The 12430-nt window shown below is 41.0% G+C and overlaps 1 protein-coding gene, 1 non-coding gene and 1 pseudogene across 3 annotated transcripts in view; all 3 read left to right on the forward strand.

Moving 5' to 3' along the window:
- LOC120366305 (H/ACA ribonucleoprotein complex subunit 1 pseudogene) lies at positions 1–10126 on the forward strand (annotated as a pseudogene). The gene has a single exon (XR_012516630.1). The product of XR_012516630.1 is annotated as an H/ACA ribonucleoprotein complex subunit 1 pseudogene (transcript).
- Positions 1–12430, forward strand: part of UBE2R2 (ubiquitin conjugating enzyme E2 R2) — a 130144-nt gene that overhangs the window by 88654 nt on the left and 29060 nt on the right. The window lies entirely within an intron of this gene.
- LOC120366497 (U6atac minor spliceosomal RNA) lies at positions 8753–8876 on the forward strand. Its single transcript, XR_005581149.1, has one exon. It is a non-coding gene; the product is annotated as a U6atac minor spliceosomal RNA (small nuclear RNA).

The following is a 12430-nucleotide window of genomic DNA, read 5'->3' on the forward strand; positions in this document are numbered from 1 at the left end:
GACATCCATCATAAATTTCTCTGAAGACTTTTTTTTTCAAATCAGTACTTTTAAATAGCCTGTCTGTCTCAGCATACTTTGCTAATTCGGCTGTTGTAGCCATAGAAGAATATTCATGATTTTGCACTTCAATTAACAGTTTCTGGTTTAATTATTTAATATGGAGTGTAGTTTTATAATACCCTGTGTATAGTCTAGTTAAGGATTTGGGCTTTAGACTTTTGCTGCCCATTGCTAGGGTTGTAATGCACTTGTGTTTAACATGTACATTTACAAAATTTAGTAGATAATACCATATACATTTATTTGTGTGCTTATCCTCTAACTTCACAGCAAGGGTCACCTGTTGCTGTGATGAGAGATTCAGCTTTTGGTGGGGGGAGTGGGATTTATCCCATTACATTTGGACTGGACTCCTTTTAGGAGTTGCTGCTGAACATTTAAGAACCTCTTTTGGAATAAATCCAAGGTGAAGTTCTTCTACTGGACAAGTGCACATGCCTGGGGGAAGCATTTCTAGTTTTGTTGATGAAACATACTTAGCTTAGGGTTAACCATAAAGATACTAGAATAATGCATTATGTTTCTCAGGATGGTATATTATATCAGGGCCCACTAGTTTTTTCTTTTGAGGCCAGTCCATACTATTCTGTAAGTGTGTTTTTAAATCTCCAAGTGTTTTGGGATTTTGCAGGTATTGTTATGTTAGGAACTTCCAATTAAATTCCATTGTAATTTTGAAAGCAGACATTGTGTTACTTCTATTTTTAAAAATTTATCAATGTGTGCCTTATGGCACAGAATGTGGTATATCTTCATGAAAGTTTCATGTGAGCTCAAGAAAATGTGTAATCTGCAGTTATGGGTGTAGTAGTTTATAATGTTCATTATACGCACTTAAAGAATGGTGTTGCTGCCAGGCACAGTGGCACATGCCTGTATTCCCAGCTACTCAGGAGGCTGAAGTGGGAGGATCACTTGAGCCCAGGAGTTCTGGGCCCTATGCCAATCGGGTGCCTGCACTAAGTTTGGCATCAATATGGTGACCTCACTGGAGCATGGGACCACCAGGTTGCCTAAGGAGGAGTGAACTGACCCAGGCCAGAAATGGAACAGGTCAAAACTCCCATGCCAATCAGTAGTGGGATCGCGCCTATGAATAGCCGCTGCGCTCCAGCCTGGGCAACATAGAGAAATCCCGTCTCTTAAAAAAAAAATAAGGTGTTGCTGAGTTCAGCTATGTCTTTTTTTTTTTTTTTTTTTTTTTTGAGATGGAGTTTCGCTCTTGTCGCCTAGGCTGGAGTGCAATAGCCCGATCTTGTCTCACCACAACCTCCGTCTCCTGGGTTCAAATGAGTCTCCTGCCTCAATCTCCCGAGTAGTTGGGATTACAGGCCTGCACCACCATGCCTGGCTAATTCTGTGTTTTTAGTAGAGATGGGGTTTCTCCACGTTGATCATCAGGCTGGTCTCGAACTCTCAACCTCAGGTGATCCGCTGGCCTTAGTCTCCTAAAGTTCTGGGATTACAGGTGCGAGCCACTGCGCCTGACCAGCTCTGTCTTTACTAATTTTCTGCCTGCCAGCTCTGTCCATTTCTGGATGCCTTGAGGTAGCTGGAGTTGGGCGTTAACACTTCTTCAAAGTTATATAGGCTCTGATAAAACCTGGGCAGGTTTGGCTCTAGTTAAATACTTTCTCCTGAGGACAGACTTTGTTAAAGACAACAGAATATTCTGACTTTTTTTTTTTTTTTTTGAGTCGGAGTCTTGTTCTGTGGCCCAGGTTGTAGTACAATGGCATGATATTAGCTCACTGCAACCTCTGCCTCCTGGGTTCAAGCGATTCTGATGTCTCAGCCTCCTCAGTAGCTGGGAGGCTGGCTAATTTTTGTATTTTTAGTAGAGATGGGGGTTTCGACGTGTTGGCCAGGCTGGTTTCGAACTCCTGACCTCAAGTGATCTGCCCTCCTTGGCCTCCTAAACTCCTAAACTTCTGGGATTACAGGTGTAAGCCACCATGCCTGGCCCTGACTTATTTCAAAGTGGTTTCTTTTCCTCTCCTGCTGCCAAAACACAAGGAGTTGTTTTGCCTATGGTCACTGTGAAAACCTGGTAGAACTGTAGGAGGCAAAACTCAAAAAAATATGGAGGTGCCCACTAAGTAAAGGGGCTAGAGTTTTTTACTCTGAGCTTTGTCTATACTGGGCCTCTAGCAATTTGTTAATTACAGTTCAGGTTTTTGGCCAGGTGCGATGGCTCACGCCTGTAATCCCAACACTTCAGGAGGCCGAGGCAGGTGGATTACTTGAGCTCGGGAGTTCGAGACCAGCCTGACCAACATTGAGAAACTCTGTCTCTACTAAAAATAAAAAATTAACTGGGCATGGTGGCACATGCCTGTAATCCCAGCTACTGAGGAGGCTGAGGCAGGAGAATCACTTGAACCCGGGAGGTGGAAGTTGTGGTGAGCTGAGATCGTGCCATTGCACTCAAGCCTAGGCAATAAGCGCAAAACTCCATCTCAAATGTGTGTGTGTGTGTGTGTTTTTCAGGTTTTTGAACACCAGGGTTGATTGTATTTTCTCCTCCTGGGTTTCTGCTCTGATAAGTTATGATTCTCTGTGTCTGCCAGTCTGTTTTGGTGGGTAGCAGTTTGCCCTGTGACCTCACTTCTCTTATGGATGTAAGAGGAATTGTTGATTTCTCAGTTCAGCTTTTTACTTGTTAAGACAACCATTCTGGGCTGGGTGCAATGGCTCATGCCTGTAATCCCAGCACTTAGGGAGGTGGAGCAGGGAGGAATACTTGAGCCTAGGAGTTCAAAACCAGTCTGGGCAACATAGTGAGGCCCTGCATCAGGATGAAGGGTAAAAAAAAAAAAAAGGCCCGGCACGGTGGCCCATGCCTGTAATCCTAGTACTTTAGGAGGCTGAGGTGAGTGGATCATCTGAGTTCAGGAGTTTGAGAACAGCCTGGCCTGTATGGTGAAACCTTGTCTCTAATAAAAATACGGAATTAGCCAGGTGTGGTGGTGCATGCCTGTAATCCCAGCTATTTGGGAGACTGAGGCAGGAGAATTACTTGAATCAGGGAGGCGGAGGTTTCAGTGAGCCGAGATGGTGCCATTCCACTACTCCATCTCAGAAAAAAGATAACCATCCTGTAATCTTTCTCATTGCAATGCGGTTTTGTAGCGATCCCATTTTCTTATAGCAGCATCCCAAGCATCGAAATTGCTTTAGATTCTTGCCATCTTAGTCATGCATCAGTTCTGTCTCTCTCTCTCTTTTTTTTTTTTTTTTTTTTGGCCCTGTGGATGTTGGGAGTACCTTTTCTCCAGAAACAGAGCTAACATCACCTTTAAATTGCTTATTTATTTAGTTAGTTATTATTTTGAGATGGAGACTCACTTTGCCGCCCAGGCTGGAGTGCAATGGTGTGATCTTGGCTAACTGAAATCTCCACCTCCTGGTTGAAGCAATTCTCCTGTCTCAGCTTCTTGGGTAGCTGGGACTGCAAGTGTGCACCACCATACCCAGCTAATTTTTATATTTCTAGTAGAGACAGGGTTTCACCATGTTGGCCTAGCTGGTCTCAAAACTCCTGACCTCAAGTGATCCACCTGCCTTGGCCTCCCAAAGTTCTGGGATTACTGTGAGCCACCACACCTGGCCACCTTTAAATTGCTGTTAGGCAAGAAATGGAGAACCCACTCTCAGGTCTTGAATTTGGAGTTCATTCTGTATAAATGAGCATACTGGGGAGGCTGTGTCATTTTCCACAATCTGTTTTTTTGTATAAGACATCTTAAGTTTTCCTTTTCAAACAGGACAGACTGGTACTTAAATAATACGTAGTTTTCTTTTTAGAAATAAGCTTTCTAAATATTGTTTAATATTTGACATAGAAACAACAATGAATATACTGTTCTGTGTAACAACGTTATCATCCTTTTGTAGGAAAGAGTCTGTAGAAATAATTCATTGTTCCCTAAGTTCAAACTGAGTTCAGTACTCACAGAAGTATTTTGGTGTCTTAGTACATTTGGGTTGCTATTGGAAAATAACTTAGACTGGGTAATATATAAACAACAGAAATTTGTTGCTCATAGTTCTGGAGGCTAGGAATTCCAAGATCAAGCCACCAGCAGATTTGTTCTGTTGAGGGCCTGATTTTCATAGATGGCACCTGTTTTGTTGCATCCTTGTGGGGAAAAGGGGGCAAGGGAGTTCTCTCTTGCCTCTTCTATAAGGGTGCTAATCCCATTCATAGGTGACACCAAAATTTAGACCATAACAGTGTCCTAGTCTAATAATTAAAGGTTTTTTGCCTTTACAGTTATTTGGTATGTATAGATTTTAGATAGCAAGACAGAAGTGAGAAGGACTAAGTTTTTGTCTTGCCATTGAGAGCTAATTACTCTTAAAACCGTGTGCATACTGTTTCCATCTCAGTTATTTAATTCTCAAACACCTCTCAAAAAAGAAACAAAGAATAGGGTAAAGGAGTCAAAGCTCTACAGCAATGAAGTGTAGGCAGGTTGGTTAAACTCCTCTTTCCACTTTTTTTTTTCCTGTACGTAGGCTATTAAGTTCTTTCAAGATTTAGCATTAGATCATAATTTATAAATTGTTTGCATATTCATAATTAATTTTTCTACAATAAAGTGCATGCATGTCCCATAAATATGAAGATATTTTCTATGCATAAGTGTTTTGGTTTTAAAGAAGTGATGGGGCTGGTGCGGTGGCTCATGCCTATAATCCCAGCACTTTGGGAGGCCGAGGCCGGTGGATCACAAGGTTAAGAGATTGAGACCATCCTGGTCAACAAGGTGAAATCCCGTCTTTACTAAAAATACAAAAATTAGCTGGGCATGGTGGTGCGTGCCTGTAGTCCCAGCTACTCAAGAGGCTGAGGCAGGAGAATTGCTTGAACCCAGGAGGTAGAGGTTGTTATGAGCCAAGATTGCACCATCATTGCACTCCAGCCTGGGTAACAAGAGCAAAACTCCATCTGAAAAAAAAAAAAAAAAAAAAAAGTGATAGGCCAAGCAAGACTCTGTTGTCTGGGGAGGGGGGAAGAAGTGATAAATCATAGTTAGGAATTAAATTTGATGTTGTCAAAGGAGTCATGAGAAACTCTTCTCGGGCCGGGCGCTGTGGCTCACACCTGTAATCCCAGCACTTTGGGAGGCCGAGGCGGGCAGGTCACTTGAGGCCAGGAATTCGAGACCAACCTGGCCAACACAGTGAAACCCCACCTCTACTAAAAATAGAAAAAATTAGCTGGGCATGGTGGTGCACCCCTGTAATTCCAGCTACCCAAAAGGCTGAGGCATGAGAATTGCTTGAACCCGGGAGGCAGAGGTTACATTGAGCCGAGATGGTACCACTGCACTCCAGCCTGGGCAACAGAGTGAGACTCTGTCTCAAAAATAAATAAAAATAAAAAGACCAGCACTTTGGTCACAGTTTATTAAATATATGCATAGACATATTACTGCAGCACCCAAAAAGTTGTAAATATCTGCTGTGTTACATGAGCGAATTTATTTTTAAATTGTCTTCTCCTTTGAGTTAAAGCTGCAAAAACAAACAAAAAAAATGTTTTTTTTAAAAGCCAGTCAAATTTAGCATTGAGGGATTATATACCAACTTTGGTGATGCTAATGTTAATAAGTGCTGATAACCCACTACCATCAGACTAGCAGTTTTTTTTTTTTTAATGGTTGTTGTTGTTGTCGACTGGGCACAATGGCTTATTCCTGTAATCCCAACACTTTGGAAGGCCAAGGCAAGTTAGCCAGGCATAGTGGCACATGCCTGTAGTCCCAGCTACTTGGGAGGCTAAGGTGAAAGGGTCACTTGAGCTTAGAAGGTTGAAGCTGCAGTGACTTTGTGTGTGTGTGTATTTTTTCATTATTACCCTGTTTGTGAAAACATTAATATAAAAACTAGGAAAACTAAGGAAATATGATAGGAATTTGTCATCAGTGATTGTACTGCACAGTCTGTTTCCTTTCTGCTTTGCACTGTGTTTAATGAGCCTTAAAATATACGTTGCAGGTTACATTCTGGTCATATTGTTAAAAAGTAGACAACTAATGAGCACCATATTCTTCACAAACTGTATTACAATGAGTTCATATAACACTTTCTTTACTACAGACTTCACAGATAGGGCAACACATAGAATTTCACTGTTCATTACTAAACATTTTTTATAATAGATATTTTTAGAGCAGTTTTGGGTTCATCACAAAATTGAGGGGGAAAGTTCAGAGAAATATTTGATCATTTTATTAATAGTTACACAGTATGGAACTTTTTTGAAAAGGTGATAAAGATTTTGGAATTTTTTTTGAAGTAATATACCTAATTTTTTCTGTACAGAGTGTAATGTCATCAATGCAGTTATGACATAACTGTCTTATAACAGTAAGATAGTATATTTTAGGCTACTTGGTAGCCCAGGTAAAAATGTTTTACTATTTCACTTTAGCTTCTAGTTCTGGAGAGTATTCTTTATTCTTTACCCAGTTGATTCTCAAAACATACTTATTTCTGTAGCCACCAGCATTTTAAGGATGTACCGATTTGACTACTATCCCAGTAGTATTAGGGCATGCTATTTTTCTTTCTTTTTTTCTTCTCTTTTGTTTTTTAAATTTGGTGGTGGTTTCCAGTTACGTGGAGGTATTTTTATTTTTATTTATTTATTTATTTATTTATTTGTTTGTTTGTTTGTTTTTGAGATGGAGTTTTGCTCTTGTTACCCAGGCTGAAGTGCAATGGCGTGAGCTCGGCTTACCACAACCTCCGCCTTCTGGGTTCAGGCAATTCTCCTGCCTCAGCCTCCTGAGTAGCTGGGATTACAGGCACATGCCACCATGCACAGCTAATTTTTTGTATTTTTAGTAGAGACGGGGTTTCACCATGTTGACCAGGTTGGTCTCGATCTCTTAACCTCGTGATCCACCTGCCTCAGCCTCCCAAAGTGCTGGGATTACAGGCTTGAGCCACCGCGCCCAGCCTTATTTATTTATTTTTATTTCATTTATTTATTTTTGAGACATTGTCTCACTCTGTCACCCAGGCTTGGATGCAATGGTGTGATCTCAGCTCACTGCAACCTCCTGCCTCTCAAGTTCAATTGATTCTCCTGCCTCAGTCTTCCAAGTAGCTGGGATTACAGGCACCTGCCACAACACCCAGCTAGTTACTGTATTTTTAGTAGAGACAGTTTCACCATGCCAGGGTGGTCTTGACTGACCTCAAGTGATCCATCAGTCGTCGTCTTCTCCTTTTTTTCCCCCCTGGTTTATGTTCTCTCATGCGGTTGCTTTTTTTTTTTTTTTTTCCCCTTTTATTTTGAGACGAAGTCTTAGACTCTGTTGCCCAGGCTGGAGTTCGGTGGTGCCATCTCAGCTCACTGCAACCTCTGCCTCCTGGGTTCAAGCAGTTCTCCCGTGTGCCACCATGCCCAGCTAATTTTTGTATTTTTAGTAGAGATGGGGTTTCACTATGTTGGCCAGGCTGGTCTCAAACTCCTGACCTCGTGATCCGCCTTGCCTTGGCCTCCCAAAGTGCTGGGATTACAGGTGTGAGCCACCACTCCCGGCCCATGGGGCATGGTATTTTTAAATGTTTTAATGATTTTAAATAGACCATACTGTTTTGATATGTTTTTCTTAAGATATGTTTTTATTCAGCTTGGGCTGCCAGAACAAAGTATCAGACTTGGTGGTTTAAACAAAAATTTACTTTTTCACAGTTTTAGAGGCTGTAAGTCCAAAATTAAAGGGTCAGCATGGTCTGTTTCTGATGAAGAGCTTTCTTCATGGCTTGTAGGCTGCCTTCTTTCTGTTACTTTGGTGTCTCTTATTATAGGGATATTAATCCAGTCAGACCAGGGCCCCGCCCTCATGATCTCATTTAACCCTAATTAACCCCTAAGGCCTTTTCTCCCAATATCATCAATATTGGGGGTTTGAGCTTCAGGATATGAATTTGGGGAAATTTAAATAATAGTTGCAAAAATAGTGCAAAAAGTTTACACATACCTTTTTTTATTGTTGTTACACATACCTTTTTAAAAAAAAATTTTATTTTTTAATTTTTTTTGAAGCATGAGCCACCATGCCCAGCTTACACATAACCTTTTATTCAGCTTCCTCTAATGTTAAAATCTTCTATAATCTTGGTACATTTATTAAAAGTAATAAATTTGGTTCAATATTATTAACTGAACTATAGGCTTTATTTGGTTTAATGTATGGAACAGGAAACTTAAAACATTTAAGGAAATGTTAATTAAAGGAAACTTAATTAAAATGTTTAGGCACACCTTGGTGGCTCACACCTGTAATCCCAGTACTTTGGAAGGCTGAGGCGGGCAGATCACTTGAGGTCAGGAGTTCGAGACCAGACTGGCCATTATGGTGAAACCCCGTCTCTACTAAAAATATAAAAGTTAGCTGAGCATGGTAGTGAGCATCTGTATTTTTGGCTTGATCCCGGGAGGCAGAGGCTGCAGTGGGCTGAGATTGCACCACTGTACTCCAGCCTGAGTGACAGAGTGAGACTCTTTAAAACAAACAAACATATATTTGTTGTCCATAGCTGCTGTGTATTCCTGTAAGTGCACCAAACCCTACTTTGGGTTTTTAAGTCACCAAAAGCAACATGCTTGAATTCTGTGATCTTAACTTACATAAAGATGCTGAGTGCTGTGTTAAGGTTTTGTTAGCTGTTGTATGAAAGGAAAGAAGCTTAACATTCCTCTTCACAAGGATGGAAGAGGCCCTCGGGCACAAGAACATGCATAGTTAAGGCATTGTCACCTACCTCGTGACATATAACCTTTAAAATTAAAGGGAAAAAAATTGTATTATGTTACCAGTATTTATGGTGTTCAATTTTTTTTTCTTTTTCTTTCTTTTTTTTTTAAAAAAGATGGGGTTTCACCATGATGGCCAGGCTGGTTTTAAACTCCTGACCTCAGGTGATCTACCCACCTCAGCCTCCCAAAGTGCTAGGATTACAGGCATGAGCCACCACGCCCGGCCACAGTGTTCAATTTTTAAAATGTGTTTTTGGGGGTGTGTGCGCGCGCAAGGCCGGGACCAGAGGTGCACGTGGCTCCGGGAGTGAAGAGAATGTCTTTTCGAGGCGGAGGTCGTGGAGGCTTTAATCGAGGTGGTGGAGGTGGCGGCTTCAGCCGTGGCAGCAGCAGCAACCACTTCCGAGGTGGAGGTGGAGGCGGTGGCGGAGGCGGCGGCAATTTCAGAGGCGGCGGCAGGGGAGGATTTGGACGAGGGGGTGGCCGCGGAGGCTTTAACAAAGGCCAAGACCAAGGACCTCCAGAACGTGTAGTCTTATTAGGAGAGTTCCTGCATCCCTGTGAAGATGACATAGTTCGCAAATGTACCACAGATGAAAATAAAGTGCCTTATTTCAATGCTCCTGTTTACTTAGAAAACAAAGAACAAATTGGAAAAGTGGATGAAATATTTGGACAACTTAGAGATTTTTATTTTTCAGTTAAATTGTCAGAAAATATGAAGGCTTCATCCTTTAAAAAACTACAGAAGTTTTATATAGACCCATATAAGCTGCTGCCACTGCAGAGGTTTTTACCTCGACCTCCTGGTGAGAAAGGACCTCCAAGAGGTGGTGGCAGGGGAGGCCGAGGAGGAGGCCGAGGAGGAGGTGGCAGAGGTGGTGGCAGAGGCGGTGGTTTTAGAGGTGGAAGAGGAGGTGGAGGTGGGGGCTTCCGAGGAGGAAGAGGGGGTGGTGGTTTCAGAGGGAGAGGACATTAAGTGAAATAGTTGACAGACATCACCAGTTGACTTCTGCATAAACCTGCATGATCTGTTTCTACTGTGGATTGGAAACTTGTTTCTTGAGCAAGTCTTGAAGATCTTGGTTGTTTTATGACAATGGATCTAAAATGTCAGCATTACACCAAGTGCAACGGAATAGTGGATTTTGCTCTAAAAGAGCATGAACAAATCTTTTTAATGTTTTGTATAGTGCCTGGCACTCTGTGGGTGCTTAATAAATGGACAGGAGTTTTCATTTGAAGCATATTTGAATTTTTAAAATAAAGTGTTTATTCCCTGAAAAAAAAAAAATGTGTTTTTGGCAGACATTTATGTTGCCAATTACAGATGTAAAATTGACATGATTTTACTAAATTATCTTTAAGAAAATACCTGTATAAAATATTTATCTTTCAATTCATTTAAAGCATTCTTCAGTTGAATATTAAATGCTTTCTTATTACCTATTCAGAAATATCTAATATTTTGCTTTAGCTACTAGGATAAGTTGACACAAATAACTTCTCATTGGTACCTGGCAAAATACATTTGTTTTCTTATGTTTTTTTTTTTTTTTAAATTAAAAGAAGTAATCAGTAATTGACTTGTAAAACATTCCTTATTTCTGGAATGTTGGAGAAAAGTTTGTGAAAAATACTCTTGTAGACCTCCTGAAGTCTCTCTGTTTCATCTTGGTTTATATGGCCCAGATGAATAAGGTAGGAAATCAATGGAAACCTGAAGATTCTTTATTTTTTTTGGAGACAGAGTTTCGCTCTTGTTACCCAGGCTGGAGTGCAATGGCGTGATCTCGGCTCACCGCAACCTCCGCCTTCTGGGTTCAGGCAATTCTCCTGCCTCAGCCTCCTGAGTAGCTAGGATTACAGGCACGCACCACCATGCTCAGCTCATTTTTGTATTTTTTTTTTTAGTAGAGACGGGGTTTCACCTTGTTGGCCAGAATGGTCTCGATCTCTTATCCTTGTGATCCACCCACCTCAGCCTCCCAAAGTGCTGGGATTATAGGCTTGAGCCACCGTGCCCAGCCGAAGATTCTTATTCTGATTTGATGTTGAAATTTTACCTAGCAAATGTGATTTCATAATATACATTATTAAAGGTTTAAATGCTTTTTTATTATAAAATTTAATGGGGATATACATATATTATAGGTTTACCTATATGATACATAAGCCATCATTTAGAACATGGTAGTATTTAGGCCACTGAATTTGTACTTTTCAGAATGAGCTCTGGTTTATAAATAATTTGTCACAAGCAGTATTTTATGCATATTTATGTAATTCTTGGATTTGCAGATCTTATGCATTTTCTGTTAACATTTTAAGGTATAAGGAAAATGTTTCCTAAGTATTGACATGCCCAAATTTGGCCATATATCAGAATCATGTGGAGAAGTTATTAAAAAGAATCCTGAAGGGGCCGGGCGTGTTGGCTCAAGCCTGTAATGCCAGCACTTTGGGAGGCCAAGGCGGGTGGATCACAAGGTCAACAGATCGAGACCATCCTGGTCAATATGGTGAAACCCCATCTCTACTAAAAATACAAAAAATTAGCTGGGCATGGTGGTGCGTTCCTGTAATCCCGGCTACTCAGGAGGCTGAGGCAGGAGAATTGCCTGAACCCAGGAGGCGGAGGTTGCGGTGAGCCGAGATCACGCCATTGCACTCCAGCCTGGGTAACAAGAGCGAAACTCCGTCTCAAAAAAAAAAAAAAAATCCTGAAAATTTTTATTTAATTGGATTTCGATGGTGTATAGGCTAGATAATTTTTGATTTTAGCTTTTAGAATCAGCATTCTAGAGTCCAAGAACTTCCCCATTTTTTAAAGAAAGAATTTATTAAGATGAAATTCACATACATAGAAGTAACCATTTAAGGTAAACAATTTTCAAGGAGATCCCTTGAGCCCAAGAGATCGAAGTTATGGTGAGCTGCAATCATGCTACTGCACTGAGCTGGATGACAGAGCAAGACTGTGTCATTCATTCATAAATAAATAAGTAGCCGGGCGCGGTGGCTCAAGCCTGTAATCCCAGCACTTTGGGAGGCCGAGGCGGGTGGATCACAAGGTCGAGAGATCGAGACCAACCTGGTCAACATGGTGAAACCCCGTCTCTACTAAAAATACAAAAAAATTAGTTGGGCATGGTGGCGCGTGCCTGTAATCCCAGCTACTCAGGAGGCTGAGGCAGGAGAATTGCCTGAACCCAGGAGGCGGAGGTTGCGGTGAGCCGAGATCGTGCCATTGCACTCCAGCCTGGGTAACAAGAGCGAAACTCCGTCTCAAAAAATAAATAAATAAATAAATAAATAAATAAATAAGTAAACAATTCAATAGTATTTAGTACATTCATAATATTGTTGTACAACTACTATTAATACCTCTATGTAGTAGTTAAGCATTTCCGTCACTCCAACCTAAAATACATTACATATTAAGTAATTTCTCTCCATTCCCATATTCCCTCAATCTCTGGCAACCACTAATCAATTTTCTGTCTCTATAGATTTACATGTTCTGGATATTTAATATAAATAGAGTCATACAATATGTTACCTTTTGTGTCTGGCTTGTTTCAC

The sequence above is a fragment of the Saimiri boliviensis genome, chromosome 2 (assembly GCF_048565385.1).
Source record: "Saimiri boliviensis isolate mSaiBol1 chromosome 2, mSaiBol1.pri, whole genome shotgun sequence".
NCBI lineage: Eukaryota > Metazoa > Chordata > Mammalia > Primates > Cebidae > Saimiri > Saimiri boliviensis.